General features: G+C 44.8%; 1 protein-coding gene across 1 annotated transcript in view; it reads right to left on the reverse strand.

Moving 5' to 3' along the window:
- Window positions 1-5,275, reverse strand: part of LOC143767213 (uncharacterized) — a 31,039-nt gene extending 25,764 nt beyond the window's left edge. The window contains exon 1 of the mRNA XM_077255359.1: window positions 5,065-5,275. The gene's annotated coding sequence lies outside the window, so the exon portion shown is untranslated. The remainder of the gene's footprint in view (window positions 1-5,064) is intronic.
- Between the last annotated feature and the right edge of the window lie 11,251 nt (window positions 5,276-16,526).

A 16,526-nucleotide genomic window follows, 5' to 3' on the forward strand; every position in this document is an offset into this window, starting at 1 on the left:
TTGTCCCATGTCAGTTTTTGAAAGTCTGAGTCATTTCTCGTCCAAATGATCCGTCACCGGCGACAAATCGACATTTAGCATCCGCAATTGCCATTAGAACAATGGAAAAGTATTTTTTATAATTGAAGTACTCAGATCCACTTCCTGCAGGTTTCAGACTCAGAATATGTTTGCCGTCCACAGCCCCCACACAATTAGGAAAATTACACACTTCATTGAATTTTGCTGCATTTTTCATCCAGAGTTCAGCTGTGGGTTGGGGGAGGAAGTCGGCACGCAGAATGTCACACAATGCAGGCAGGTGTCGCCAACAATCCCAGAAAGGGTGAACAATCCAATTCGAAACTGAAAATGTAGACATCTAAGGTCTCTCCAGTAGCCAGGAATCTGTGGAACAGACAAAGGAATAAATAAATCACTACATGGCTTTCCTAATAGTAACGACAGGTGTTTGTTGTTCAAAATTAAATACCTTATGGTCACCAACAGACGCTCCTCAGGAGGAATTGCGGTAGGTAGTGGGGTGTCCTGTCTGCTGATGTATCCTCGGACACGATGCAGTAAATCATCGAAGCTGTGTTGCGACATCCTGGTGTAGTCCAAAAACTTCACCGGGTTTTCACAAAGCTCTGTGTACAATGAGTGGTAGGCTCCATGGCTCTGTTGGAGTTCAACAATGGGGTGTTGCCAAAAGAGAGGACGACGTCTTCTCCAGCTTTCTCTTCTCCTTTCTTCCTCACAAGCCGCAGCGAAAGCAAAGCCAATTTCAAAGATAAATCCAGATTCATATTGAAGCTCTCCACACTCTCCATCTTGCAGCAGCATCCAAAGGAGCAAATTTCTGCTGGGCAGAGAGGCCCGGCGCCTGCACACTGCAGTACTTTGCTCTGCCCTCAACAGCTCTACAGGAGTTACGGGAGGCGAATGAAACACCTGAAAATTTGGTACATCAATCGAGTAATTTAAAAATTAAAAATCCGTTTATTTATCCCGTTCAGACGAGACCTGAATGTATGAACAGATTCCAAGAGGTTATGGAACGAGATCTTAAAAATTTGAAATAAAGTGATCATACACATAATCAAACTGGTAATTTATCCCATAAGCACAGAAGAGCTATACAGGATATCAAAAACATGACTGATGTTACCATTAAAATGAGTGACAAAGGTGGAATAGTTGTCATCATGAATTCTATAGACTACAAGGAGGGAATATTAAAATTATTATCTGATTTGTCTACTTATAAAAAACTTGTTTCAGATCCAACCATTGCGTTTAAAGCAGAGATGGACAAAATGATCAAGGAGAGTGTAATTTTGGGCGTACTTACTGACAAGCAAGCTGAATTTTTAGAGGTATCACACCCCATTATGCCCATACTACACGGTTTACCCAAAATCCACAAAAGGGAATGCTTTCCCCCTATGAGACCCATAGTTTCCAGTATTGGTTCTACCAATGAATATATGGGACAGTGGTTGGACTCTTTATTGCAACCGCTAGTCCTCAGAACCCTAGGTCACATAAGAGACACCAAGGATGTGTTAAATATTCTCTCATGTAAAAAATGGTCATCGGATTACAGTTGGTTAAGTTGTCATGTTACTTCATTGTATACATGTATACCTCACAATATTGCTATACAAGCTTTGCAATTTCATTTTAACCCATTTTAGTTCATATTCTCAAGATCTCATTAATTATATATTACAGGTGACTTTTTTTTTTCTTTTGACTCATAATTTTTTTCTTTTGATCGTGAGTATTATTTGCAACACACCGGCGTGGCAATGGGGGCTAAATTTTCACCATCATTGGCAAATTTAGTTATGGCTATATGGGAATATGATTTTCTTTTTACACCCACTAACCAGTTTTCTTCATTTATTCTTTGGTATGGCAGATACATCGACAACACATTAATCATATGGAAAGGCGATGTATCTGCCATACAGTCTTTTGTAAGTTATATCAACAAGAATGATTACAACATAAAATTTACATTTGATCATGCAAAATCTACTATTTCTTTTTTGGATTTAGAATTACCGTATTTTTTCGGACCATAAGACGCACCGGACCATAAGACGCACCCCAAATTTGGGGTGAAAATTGCAGAAAAAAATATTTTTTTATAAGATGGGGGTCCGTCTTATTGTCCGAATTTACAGAATCAACCTGACGGCTGGCGGTGGCAGAGCAGGGTCACAGGAGGCATGGTGTCGGCAGAGGTGGGGTGATGCGGTACGGTGTGCACCTGAGCAGGGTCCCTTCCTGCTTAGGTGGGCGACGCCACGGCCTTGTGTCCATGGGAGGGTTGCAGCAGTGGTTACCGGCAGAGGCGCAGTGAGAGGTATGGCGTGAGAGGGGTCCCTTTCATCGGTGAGGTGATGCAGCTGCCCGGTAAGCAGCAGAGCCGGGTGAATCCTGTTGTTATCGGTGGTGGCAGCCATCTTCCTGAGGCCGCGCGTGCGCAGATGAAGTGCTCTGCTTCCCGGGGCTTCAGGAAAATGGCCGCGGGAGGCCGCGCGTGCGCAGATGGAGATCGCGGCGGCCATTTTCGTGAAGCCAAGATCTAAATCTGCGAACTCGGCTTCAGGAAAATGGCCACCGTGATCTCCATCTGAGCACGCGCGGCCTCCCGAGGCCATTTTCCTGAAGCCCCGGGAAGCAGAGCACTCCATCTGCGCACGTGCGGCCTCAGGAAGATGGCCGCCGCCACCACCGATAACAGGATTCACCCGGCTCTGCTGCTTACCGGGCTGCTGCATCACCTCACCGGTGAAAGGGACCCCCTCACTGCGCCTCCTCATCCCCACACCTCTGCCGCCGCGTTAAGCCTGCATTAAGACTATTAGACGCACCCCCTATTTTCCCCCCTTTTTTGGGGGGGAAAAAGTGCGTCTTGTAGTCCGAAAAATACGGTAACTGGCTTTCCTGATCATTTTATTTCAACAAGAACCTTTTCTAAACCATTATCGGGGAACACTATCTTACACGCTAATAGTAGCCATCCAAGGCATACGGTAAAGTCCATCCCTGTGGGAGAACTTACACGTCTCAAGCGCAACTGTAATAATAATAATAATAATGGTCTCAAAAATGATTTAATTAATTCTGGTAAAAAATTTCATAAAGAGGATATCCTAATTGGACGTTAAAAAGGGCATATAATATTGTTTCTAATAAGGATCAACATGATCTTATTTCCTTTCGCAAACACCATAATGGGCGTGGACAACATAATCAATTTTCTAACAAGCCTTTTGTGTGCCTACAATACAGTCCGCAGTTTTATCACATCAAAAATATTATAAATAGAAATATTCCCCTCTTATATGAGGATCCCACTCTAGCCAAGATCTTGTAGGGCGGCCTCAATGTTGTGTCCAGAAGAGCACCAACACTGGGTAATATACTCTCTCCCAGTATGTTCATTTCCAATAATAATAAAAACAGGGAAAGTGGTTAGATTGCAAGGGAAATTACAAATGCGGTACATTAAATTGCACTACATGCAAGCAAATGATTATAACCAAAACATTTAATAATCATGATGATACCAATACATTTAATATTCAGCAATTTATTAACTGTAATACCTGTTACGTGGTTTATAAAATTGATTGTACTCTATGCCGTAAATCATATATAGGATGCACTATCCGCAAATGAAAAACCCGAATTACTGAGCATTTATATGACATTTCCAGTATTAACAACACTCGCAATATTTCATCTGTAGTGAAACATTTCATTGAACATCATGCACGCAGTATTAACTCATTAAGAATCGCAGGAATAGAAAGAATCAAGAAACCTCCTTGCGGTGGTGATATCGGCAGGGCTCTGCTTACCAGAGAGGCATATTGGATATTCAACCTAGGGACTAGATATCCAGACTGTCTCAACAAAAGAAATAAAATCATGTTTCACTATTGAACGTAACATGACATTATGTGATTCATTTAGTTATATGTAAATTATGTATATTTTATGTATGTTGTTTTGTGTTATGATTTATCATTTACACGAATTTGTTATTTATATCAATGCTCTTATTTACGAACAGGACCTTCACCCATGCGACTGGTTCCCGTCGATTTGATTGGCTTGGGGATCTTTTTTATGTGTACAGGATCTTGGGTAGTCAAACTTTGACAAAGACCGCAGCACGGTCAAAACGCATTGCTTCACTCACTAGGGTTATGGTGTTGTCCCAGGAGCATTTTTTCATTTTTGCATTTTGTATTTTAAACATTTTTCATTAAAAGTCTATTTTATTCTATCAAGATTGAGCTGGAACATTTTACTTTTTCCATTTCCTCGTGTCTCATCAGGATCAAGTCCCGTGCTCTTCACAGAAACGGTGAGCTAGCTTTTTTTTCTTTTTCTGCTTGCAGACAAAGTACACCTGCTCCGGAGCCGCAGCATGAATACAAGAAGAGGACGTCATAGTAAGTTGATGGGAGGCCCCAGACCGGACCATGACGCCCATCGGACAGGACCGCCCCTGGGTGAGTATAATCTAACCTCTTTTTCTCATCTTTCAGGATACATCGGGGGCTTATCTACAGCATTCCAGAATGCTGTAGATAAGCCCCTGATGCTGGTGGGCTTAGCTCACCTTCGATTTTGTGGGTGACCGCTTCCCTTTAAAATGAAAAGTTTTTGGTCTCAATAGCAGACCCGTGTGCCTCCTACGGACACTAAGCATGAACTGGTTTTCTAGGAGCCAGCAGGAGGGTGTATACTGCAGAGGAGGAGCTAACTTTCTTTGTATTAATTTAGTGTCAGCCTCCTAGTGGCAACAGCATACACCAACATTCCTGTGCCCCCCAATGAGGCGACGGAGAAAAATATATGTGCATATTACAAGACCATGTTGTGATTTTAGAAATAACCTTTACAAAGCTATTTGCAACAAAACAAAATCTGTTCAATAATTTTTCACTTCATTTCCTTGCTCTGCCTCATGAATTCTGAGCAGACACAGTGAATCATTTCAGGATAACACTGAGGAGCTTAAGACAGTATACAGATGGGAGTGAGATTACTGACCTGGACATGTGCACTGGATCCCCACAGTCCGGAACCATGAGCATGCTCAAAGTTGTATTCACCTCTTATGGAAAAGGGAAGGCAGTATATATAAAAAAAAAAAAAAAAAAATCAGGGTCTCCTATGGAGCTTAGCCTGTTGCGTAACTACAAAGGAATATTAAAATAGCTGTGACAACAGCCTTCAGTAGGCCCCTGGCTAATAAGTAATCGGTGCGTTACAGGAGACATACTGAAGCAGATGCACTGGCAACCAATGCATTTAAATGCTGCCATCAGAAACTGACAGCATTACCTAAATCGTAAACAGCAGCAATCAGAGATCAGCTCTGGTCGCGATTGCTAGACACAGATGCTGGTACAGTGATATGCAACGTAGCCAACAATTACTGCTTCTGAGCCACCTCCACACTTGCCGACCTCAACACAACTTTTTATTCACTTACTTACACGCTAAGGGGTTAAGAGTAATGGAGTTGAAGAGCTGTCAACATTTCACTGTGAACACTGAAAATCTCACAGTAACATAATGCATTGAACTGTGTTGTATGTTGTTTTATCTATTTGGTGGCCTGCAGATAAGGTTAACTATTGCACCAATCCATGAGGGAAGGAGTTAAGTCACCATAGGAACTAAAGGTACCTTCACACTAAGCGACTTTGCAGCGAGAACGACGACGATCCGTGACGTTGCAGCGTCCTGGATAGCGATCTCGTTGTGTTTGACACGCAGCAGCGATCTGGATCCCGCTGTGATATCGCTGGTCGGAGCTAGAAGTCCAGAACTTTATTTCGTCGCTGATCACCCGCTGTCATCGCTGGATCGGTGTGTGTGACACCGATCCAGCGATGTGTTCACTTGTAACCAGGCTTCACCGCTGTGCTCTGCTTTACGGCCGGCCGGCGCTGACACATTCAGTGCAGGGAAGCCGCCGGCGGGGGACGTGACAGACATCAGAAGGTGAGTATGTAGTGTTTTTTTTTTTTACTTTTACAATGGTAACCAGAGTAAATATCGGGTTAGTAAGCGCGGCCCTGCACTTAGTAACCCGATGTTTACCCTGGTTACCCCGGTGCTGCAGGGGGACTTTGGCATCGTTGAAGACAGTTTCAATGATGCCGAAGTCGTTCCCCTGATCGTTGGTCGCTGGAGAGAGCTGTCTGTGTCACAGCTCCCCAGCGACCACACAACGACTTACCAACGATCGCATTGCTGGTCGTGATCGTTGGTAAGTCGTTTAGTGTAACGGTACCTTAAGTTCGTATTTGTTGGGAAGGACAGAAAAGAAAAGGAAGTCTTCTTAGCACACCAGAATTAATTAAGGGTTTACTGTGGAAAGAAGAGAGAAGGTTATACTCCGGTAGCAAGGTCCAAGGTAAGCACGCATTAAGTGCCAGAAGTAGTACGTCATAGCAAGCAAGTGGGGTGCCTACAGCAAGAGTTATCTATACTAGATAAGAAGTTCAAGTGTAGCCAGACTTGAGGGTCATAGAGAGGGCTGGCCAAGTTGGGACACGTTATCTCGTAAGGAGTAGCAGCAAGTGTAAACAGGTGTGAAGCTGCAGTGGCACAACAAGATTGGTGTGGCCCATATGAACTGGAAGTTGAAAACAGTTGTGAGTGGCCATAGCGATACTTCTCGACCCGTGCTGCCCTCGAGCATAATCTGCTCATTCAGTGTAGTCAGCAATATCAGATAGGTGTCGCCACATGTAACAGTCAAGATGTACATATGTTTTACCAGTTCGTTTAGTAAAGAAAAGTTTATTTTCTTATTCGAGTCTCTCTCAATCATCTCTATTTTGTCGAGTCCTGACCTGCCATGTCAAGCAGCAGAATGCAGAAGCATGTACAAGAGGTAAAACACACACGTAGCCAAGTACCCTTTTCTGTAGTGTTCAGGGACACGGGATCAACCCTCGACCAGGGTGTCTCCAAGCATTACATAAGCTTCCAATCACTAGGCACAAAATCCATATACGCTGCTCAAAAAAAATAATGGGAACACTAAAAGAACACAATGTAACTCCAAGTCAGGGTACTGTCACACAGTGCAATTTTCGTCGCTACGACAGCACGATCCGTGACGTCGCAGCGTCGTATGATTATCGCTCCAGCGTCGTAGACTGCGGTCACACTTTGCAATCACGGCGCTGGAGCGATGCCGAAGTCCCCGGGTAACCAGGGTAAACATCGGGTAACTAAGCGCAGGGCCGCGCTTAGTAACCCGATGTTTACCCTGGTTACCAGCGTAAACGTTAAAAAAACAAACAGTACATACTTACATTCCGGTGTCTGTCCCCGGCGTCTCAGCTTCTCTGCACTGTGTAAGCGCCATAGCCGGAAAGCACAGCGGTGACGTCACCGCGTCACCGCTGTGCTCGCTTTCCGGCCGGCAGGCGCTCACACAGTGCAGAGAAGCTGAGACGCCAGGGACAGACACCGGAATGTAAGTATGTACTGTTTGTTTTTTTAACGTTTACGCTGGTAACCAGGGTAAACATTGGGTTACTAAGCGCGGCCCTGCGCTTAGTTACCCGATGTTTACCCTGGTTACAAGCGAACACATCGCTGGATCGCTGTCACACACAACGATCCAGCGATGTCAGCGGGTGATCAAGCGACGAAAGAAAGTTCCAAACGATCTGCTACGACGTGCGATTCTCAGCAGGGTCCCTGATCGCTGCTGCGTGTCAGACACTGCGATATCGTAACGATATCGCTAGAACGTCACGAATCGTACCGTCGTAGCGATCAAAATTGCACTGTGTGACAGTACCCTAAATCACACTTCTGTGAAATCAAACTGTCCAGTTACAAAGCAACACCGATTGTGAATCAATTTCTCCTGCTGTTGTGCAAACAGAATAGACAATAGGTAGAAATTATAGGAAATTAGCAAGATAACCCCTATAAAGGAGTAGTTCTGCAGGGGGTGACCAGAGACTATTTCTCTGTTCTCATCCTTTTTAGCCGTCATGGTCACTTTTGCATTTTGTCATTGCTCTCACCCCAAGTACTGTACAGTAGCATGAGGTTGTGTCTACAACTCACAGAAGTTGCTCAGGTAGTGCACATGATCCAGGCTATCACATCAATGCAAGCTGTGGCATGAAGGGTAGCTGTGTCTGTCAGCACAGTGTCTAGAGAATGGAGCAGATACTAGGAGACAGACATATACACCAGGAGACGTGGAGGGGGCCGTGGGAGGGAAACAATCCAGTAGCAGGACTGCTACCTCCTCCTTTGTGCAAGGAGGAACAGGAGGAGCAGTGCCAAAGCCCTGCAAAATGACCTCCAGCAAGCCACTAACATCCATGTGCCTACTCAAACTGGCAGAAACAGATTCCCTGAGGGTGGCATGAGGGCCCGGCGTCCACAAGTGGGTGTTGTGAATACAGCCCAAACACCATGCAGGGAAATTGGCAGATTCGACATTGGCGCCCTGTGCTCTTCACGTATGAGCACATCTGACAAACCGAGTCTGCAGACGCCGTGGAGAACATTCTGCTGCCTTCAACATCCTCCAGCATGACCGGTTTGGCAGTGGGTCAGTAATGGTGTGGGGAGGCATTTCTTTGGAGGGCCACACAGCTGTGATAGCCATTGGTACTATGACTGCTATTAGGTACCAGGATGAGATCCTCAGACCCATTGTGAGACCCTATGCAGGTCCAGTGGTGTCCTCGGTTCCTTCTGCTGCATGACAATGCTAGACCTCATGTGACTAAAGTGTGTCAGCAGTTATTGCATGATAAAAGCATTGATGCTTTGAAATGACCTGCCCGTTCCCCAGATCTCAATCCAATTGAGCACATCTGGGACATCATGTCTCGCTTCATCCACCAATGCCACGTTGCACCACAGACTGTCCAGTTGGTGTTCCTTCTATTTTTCTGAGCAGCGTAATAATATTATATTATATTATATTATAATATAATATATATATATATATATATATATATATATATATATATATATATATATATATATATATATATATATATCCCCTCATCGACCGCCAATACGCCTTTTAAAGGTGCTAGTTAAGGGTATTTAACCCCTTACTGCCATCGGACGGAATAGTATGTCCGTTGGCAGTATCTCTCCGCTCTGATGCGGGCTCCGGCGGTGAGCCCGCATCAAAGCCGGGACATGTCAGCTGTTTTGCACAGCTGACATGTGCCCACAATAGGAGCGGGGGGAATCGTGATCCGCCCGCGGGTATTAACTAGTCAAATGCCGCTGTCAAACTTTCATAGGCATTTAACAAGCGCTTTCGGCCGTCCGGAAAGAAATGCGCGCATCGGGGCCCCTGTCACATGATCGGGGGTCATCAGTGCATCGGCATGACAATCAGAAGTCTCCTTGAGACCTCTATGGTTGCTGATGTTGGATTGCTATGAGCGCCACCCTATTGTCGGCGCTCATAGCAAGTCTGTAATTCTGAGCATCGCCTCTATGTAGCAGAGCCCATCAAGTTGTGGCAACTTCTAGCCTCCCGTGGAGGCTATTGCAGCATGCCAAAAGTAAAAAAAAATGCTTTTAAAAATATGAAAAAAAAATATAAAAGTTCAAATCCCCACCCTTTCGACCCATTCAAAATAAAAAAAAATCAAACCTACACATATTTGGCATTGTCGCGTTCAGAATAGCCCGATCTATCAATTAAAAAAAAGGATTAATCGGATCGCTAAACGGCATAGCGATAAATAAAAGTCAAAACACCAGAATTACATTTTTTTGTTGCCGCGACATTGCATTAAAATGCTATAACGGATGACCAAAAGAACATATCTGCACCAAATGGTATAATTAAAAAAAGTCATCTCGGCACGCAAAGAATAAGCCCTCACCCAACCCCAGATCACAAAAAATGGAGACGCTACGGGGTATCGGAAAATTGCACAATTTTTTTTTTTTTTAAGCAAAGTTTAGCATTTTTTTCACCACTTAGATAAAAAAGAACCTAGACATGTTTGGTGTCTATGAACTCATAATGACCTGTAAAATCATAATAGCAGGTCAGTTTTAGCATTTAGGGAACCTAGCAAAAAAGCCAAACAAAAAAATGTGGGATTGCACTTTGTTTTGTAATTTCACCGCACTTGGAATTTTTTCACGTTTTCTAGTACACGTCATGGTAAAACCAATGATGTTGTTCAAAACTACAACTCGTCCACCAAAAAATAAGCCCTCACATGGCCATAGTGAAGGAAAAATAAAAAAATAAAAAAGTTATGGCTCTGAGAAGGAGAGGAGCTAAAAAAGCGAAAATACAAAACCGAAAAAAGCTCAGGTGGTTAAGGGGTTAAACCACAGCGCCGTTAATTAACAGCGCTGAGGAAAAAGTGTATAGCGCCCCCTAGAGTCTAAATTTCTCCAGGGTCTCGGCTGCCGGGTGTAGCCAAGACCCCAGACAACATGATTTGGGTTGGGTTTTACTGAAAAAAAATCAGATTTCCCATTTAATTTCTCTCTCCTCTGATGTGATCGCACATCAGAGGAGAGAGAAATAGGGTTCCTGTCCCCCTGGTACCTCTAGGTGTCCCTGAGCCCTCCTGCTTCCCCCCACGGACTCCAGCGTCTTCTTCCGGTAAAAAAATGGCGGGCGCATGCCGCATGCACCCGGCATAAACAGAAGATTTTTCCTATTGGTTCATTCTGATCACTGTGATAGCGTCTATCACTTGCAGCCTTGATAAATCTTGCTATCCATTGGTTCCCTGCCAAGTTATAATTGTACAGGGCACTTAGCGCCGCAACCTGAACTTTTAAGGTTCTTGTGGCCAGCCCATGATCTAGGCCCTTCTGCAAAAATTCTAATATAGCCATGAGAGGAACCTCCCCATCCCAGGCAGCACCTGACACTGAGATAATTTTTTTCCATATTCTAGTGTATGTTTTGGTGGTTACCGGTTTTCTGCTTTTTTGGAGGGTGGCAATTAAATTTGTAGAGAATTTTTTATTGCTTAACAGTGACCTTTCAAGTTCCAAGCTGTCACTTGTAAGTTTTTTACTTGCGGATGGATCACAGGCCCTTGGGAAAGAAGATCCGGAAGGACCCAAGTATCTGAGATGGACAGCATCTTTAACCATGAAAACCATGGCCTCCTTGGCCAGAAGGGGGCTATCAAGAGTGCCCTCCCCTTTCCTCCCGAATCTTCCTCAGAACTGCTGGAATCAGGACAAAGGGTGGAAAAGTATATGCTAGATAGTAATCCCAAGGTATCATGAGGGCGTCTAGAGCAAAAGGGGTTCCCAGGGGATCTATAGAGCAGAAGGTGTCGACTTTCAGATTCTTGCTGTTTGCGAACAGGTCTATGGCTGGATAACCCCATGCCCTCAAGATTTGGTCGAAAACCGACTGTTTCAGTTCCCATTCACCCGGTCTTAGCTGGGTTCGACTCCGATAATCTGCTGTTGGATTTTCTTACCCCTTTATGTGTTGTGCTGACAGGGAACTCAAGCTGTTTTCGGCAATCTGAAAGATTGACCCTGTTACTTCCATCAGAGAGCAGGATCTGGTGCCCCCCTGGTGATTGAGATAGGCCACTACTACCTGATGGTCCGAGATCATTCTCAAATGGTGGGATTGGAGAGAACTGAGGAAATGAATCAGGGTGAATTTTACGGCTAGGAGCTTCTTCATATTCGAGGACGCTGAACTCACTTTTCTTTCCCAAACTCCTTGGGCTAATAGGTGAGCCCCCCACCCTCTGGGACTTGCGTCTGTCGTTAAAATTTTGGAAATTGGCAAAGTCCAAGGAACACCCCAAATTAGGTTGTTTGTGTTTGTCCACCATTGTAGCGAGAGGGCTGTTTCTGATGATATCTCTAACCGCCCTTCTAAATTCCCTTTTAGGGAATTTTTTGCTGCCAATATTTCCCACTGTAGTTTCCTGGAATGGACCTGAGCCCACTGGACAGCAAGGATGCAAGAGGTCATAGTACCTAGGAGTGACATAGCCTTCCGCAGGGTAGTAGAGGGGAAGGCTATCGCTCTAGATGCCAGTTCTGCCATATTTTGGATCTTTCGATCCGGGAGACAGCATTCCTGATTGTTTGAGTCCAGCAATATGCCATAATACTCCTGTACCTGGCTTGGAACGATCTTGGATTTTGGCAGGTTTAGAATCCAACCTAGGCTGGTCAGACCTGTCATGACCTTGTTTAGTTGGTCCTTGCAGTGATCTGGGGAATTGCCTATTATGAGAAGATCGTCTAGGTACGGGACTATCAAAATATTTTGTTCCCTTAGGTGGGCCATCACTTCCGCCATTATCTTGGTGAAGACTCTTGGGGCGATGGCTAACCAGAATGGAAGAGCCGCAAACTGAAAGTGCTTTACATCCCCCTGAATCATGAGTGCCCCCCTGAGGCATTCTCGGTAATCCTCTGGATGGGGACGTGATAATACGCATCCTTCAGGTCTAACACGGTCATAAAACAGGAAGGAAACAGCATTTTTACTGCAGATTTTATTGTCTCAATTTGTTACATTTTTTTAGGTTTACGATAGTCCTTAAAGTTCCATCTAGCTATTTTCTTAGAAAAAGTGCAGAGTAAAACTTTTTGCCTTTTTCTTGATGGGGAACCTCCTGGAGAACATTTTTTTCCACTAGGCCTAGTATTTCTTGTTGAAGGGCCAGCTGTTCCTCTTTTGAGGGTCTTTGGGGGGGTCACTATGAGAGATGGCGGAGGAGGGTAAAGGAATTTTAGTTTTAGTCCTAATCTTATTATATTTATAATCCATGTGCTGTTGGAAATCTTTTCCCAAACCGGGAGAAAGAAAGCTAAACTTCCCCCCACCAGGGGAACACCTCACTGGGACTGAGTTTTGGGGTTGCTGGGTTTATTGAACATGAACCGCTTGGATTTGTTCTTTTTATCCCCCCATCCTTCCCAGGAACTCTCCACCCACTTTTTGGGAGGCTTCCTGTTCCCGAATTACCTACCCCGAAAGGGCCGTTTGTAGGGGTACCCAAAAGAGATTAGGGAAAGATTTCTTTTTGTCTCCTGCTTTATCTAAAATATCATCCAAATTGAGCCCAAACAGGAATTCACCTTCGCAGGGGATAGAACATAATTTTTATTTAGTTTGGAGATCCCCGGCCAAGTTTTAAGCCACAATGCCCGCCTCGCTGCATTTGAAAAAGAACCTGACCTAGCGGCTAGTCTGACAGAATCCACGGAGGCGTCTGCCAAAAAAGCCGCCGCCCCTCATTATAGGAACAGTGTTTAAAGTTCTCTCCCTAGAGGTCTTTTCCTTCAGCTGTGTTTCAAGTTGATCAAGCCATATCATTAAAGCTCTAGCCGTACAGGTGGCTGCAACTGCAGACTTTAGTCCACCCCCAGCGGCATTCCAAGAACCTTTTAAGAAAAAAAAAAATCAGCCATTTTCCATGGAGTCTTTTAATGTTCCCATATCTTCAAATGGAAGTGCAAATTTTTTGGAGGCTTTGGCGATAGCCACATCTAATTTTGGGGCTTTTCCCCAGAAGGAACACATAGGGTCCTCAAAGGGGTATTTTTTTGGGGGGGTGAAAAGGCCCTTTTTTTCTGTTTTTTTCCATTTTTTCAACCAAGTCATGGACTTTTTCGTTCAATGGAAAAGAACTTCTGTTTTTTTGTTCAAGCCCGCTAAACATTTTATCTTGAATGGTTTTATTTGGCCGGGAATCTACAAGACCCATGGTGAATCTAATTACTTTAATTAAGTTACCTGTTTCCCCTATTGGAAAACAGCACCGATCATCCTCGGAAGAAGATGACGAGGCAGAAGACGGTGACCTATCAGAATCTGACTCACTCCTGCTTTCTGAACTACCGGATTCAGAAACAGGGAACATGTACTTAGTTTTTTGCCGTTTTTCCCCTTCTTTTTAAAGGACTTAAGAGAGTCCTCCACCTGATCTTTAATTAGGGACGTAAGGTTTGAGGTGAAGTTTGGCGCTTATTCAGAAACTGTTTGCTGAATACAGGAGTTACAAAGCCTCTTCGCCCAAGTAGTGGGTAGATCCTCAGCACATAATGCACATATGCTATGTTTAGTCTTGGTGGCACATTTTTTCCACTAGAAAACAAGAGGAATAGGCCCTAATTACAAAGTGACTTTCACGAAGTCCACTTACCACCCAGCAGAGAACGGAAGGATACCGGATACGAGGATCCTTTATTCGAAGATGGATTGTCTTCCCGCTGACGACCACGATAGGGCTCTTACTGCGTTAAAAGCCTGAACGGTTGCTGCTGCAGCGTCTATGGGAAGGATCCTTCTCAGTCAGTTTCTTCTGCTGTCGTGGCTGCTGCTGAAGGCTTGGCCAAGCGAAATCCTGGCTGGGAGAGTGTCCCACAGGGGCCTGCTCTACTGGGAGCTTCTGGTCGCTCATACCCAAGAGGGATGTCGACTCTCTAAGAAGCACCTGCTGAATGATTTACAAAGCTGCTTCCGGACCTCCCCCAGCCTCCGTTTCGATAGGGGAAAGCTGCATGCCTCATTACAGCGTACTCAGCAATGCATAGTGGCTGCCTAACTCACGCGTGCGCCCTCTTGTTCCGGAGCTCCGGAAACTGCAGCCATGAGGGACGCCGCACAAGCGCCGGGAGAGGTGGTCTCCTGTTCCTTCTTCTGCCAACCTCTCCCTGCACACCCCTCAAGGGCCCGCTGACCCTGGCGGTAGCGCTTCGGAAGCCGCCCCAGTAGAGGCAGGGAACTTCCCTGCCTGCACCAAACTGACCGGCCCCGGTATCATGGTGACAGAGGTACGTCTGGTAGCTGTATGGTTCCCTCGGGACAGGAAGCCAACTGATGCGGAAGAGGGGTACCGTTTTTAACTGTAGGTTTCCTGTCCCGACCGGGCGGAACCCCTCTCTCCGTGGTGCCGTCATGGGGGGAGAGAGAAAAATGTATTTATTTCCATTTTCCCATTAGGGTTAGAGTTGGGCTAGAGTGAGTTGAGCTAAAGTTAGGGCTAGGGTTTGGGCTAAAGTTAGGGTTGACCCGTGGAAGTGCTATACTAGCGCGAAACGGCCGTCGTCAGCACCTGCACACTCCTGCCCTCACACTCCCGGGCTATAAAGAGTTTTTACTGTGACTGAATAAAGGAAATACTGTTTTAAAGGATCGGTGAGTGCTACCTATTTTTCCTTCTGGTTATCGATAAAAATTAAAAGTTTGAAAATTGTGAAATTTTAAAAATTTTCGCCATATTTCCGTTTTTTTCATAAATAAACGCAGGTCATATTGAAGAAATTTTACCACTAACATGAAATACAATGTCACAAAAAAAACAATCTCACAATCAGCGGGATTCGTTAAAGCGTTCCAGAGTTATAACCTCATAAAGTGACAGCGGTCAGAATTGTAAAAATTGGCCTGGTCATTAAGTAGCAAATTGGCTCTGTTAAACACATACACATATATTTAACCCCTTAATCCCATATGACGTACTATACCGTCGAGGTGGGGTGGGCCTTAATTCCCGGTGACGGTATAGTACGTCATACGCGATCGGCCGCGCTCACGGGGGGAGCGCGGCCGATCGCGGCCGGGTGTCGGCTGCATATCGCAGCTGACATCCGGCACTATGTGCCAGGAGCGGTCACGGACCGCCCCCGGCACATTAACCCCCGGCACACCGCGATCAAACATGATCGCGGTGTACCGGCGGTACAGGGAAGCATCGCGCAGGGAGGGGGCTCCCTGCGTGCTTCCCTGAGACGATCGGTACAAGGTGATGTACTCACCTCGTACCGAACGTCTTCTCCCTGCAGGCCCCGGATCCAAAATGGCCGAGGGGCTGTATCCGGGTCCTGCAGGGAGCACTTCCGGGTCGGAGCAGGCTGCAGATGAAAGCTGCAGCCTGCTCCGATGAAAGTATGATCGCAGATCTGATAGAGTGCTGTGCACACTATCAGACCTGCGATCTGTGATGTCCCCCCCTGGGACAAAGTAAAAAAGTAAAAAAAAAAATTTCCACATGTGTAAAAAAAAAAAATAAAAAATTCCTAAATAAATAATAATAAAAAAAAAAATATTATTCCCATAAATACATTTCTTTATCTAAAAAAAACAAACAAAAACAATAAAAGTACACATATTTAGTATCGCCGCGTCCGTAACGACCCAACCTATAAAACTGGCCCACTAGTTAACCCCTTCAGTAAACACCGTAAGAAAAAAAAAAAAAAAACGAGGCAAAAAACAACGCTTTATTACCATACCGCCGAACAAAAAGTGGAATAACACGCGATCAAAAAGACGGATATAAATAACCATGTTACCGCTGAAAACGTCATCTTGTCCCGCAAAAAACGAGCCGCCATACAGCATCATCAGCAAAAAAATAAAAAAGTTATAGTCCTCAGAATAAAGCGATGCCAAAATAATTATTTTTTCTATAAAATAGTTTTTATCGTATAAAAGCGCCAAAACATAAAAAAATGATATAAATGAGGTA

The sequence above is a fragment of the Ranitomeya variabilis genome, chromosome 4 (genome assembly GCF_051348905.1).
Source record: "Ranitomeya variabilis isolate aRanVar5 chromosome 4, aRanVar5.hap1, whole genome shotgun sequence".
Taxonomy (NCBI): domain Eukaryota; kingdom Metazoa; phylum Chordata; class Amphibia; order Anura; family Dendrobatidae; genus Ranitomeya; species Ranitomeya variabilis.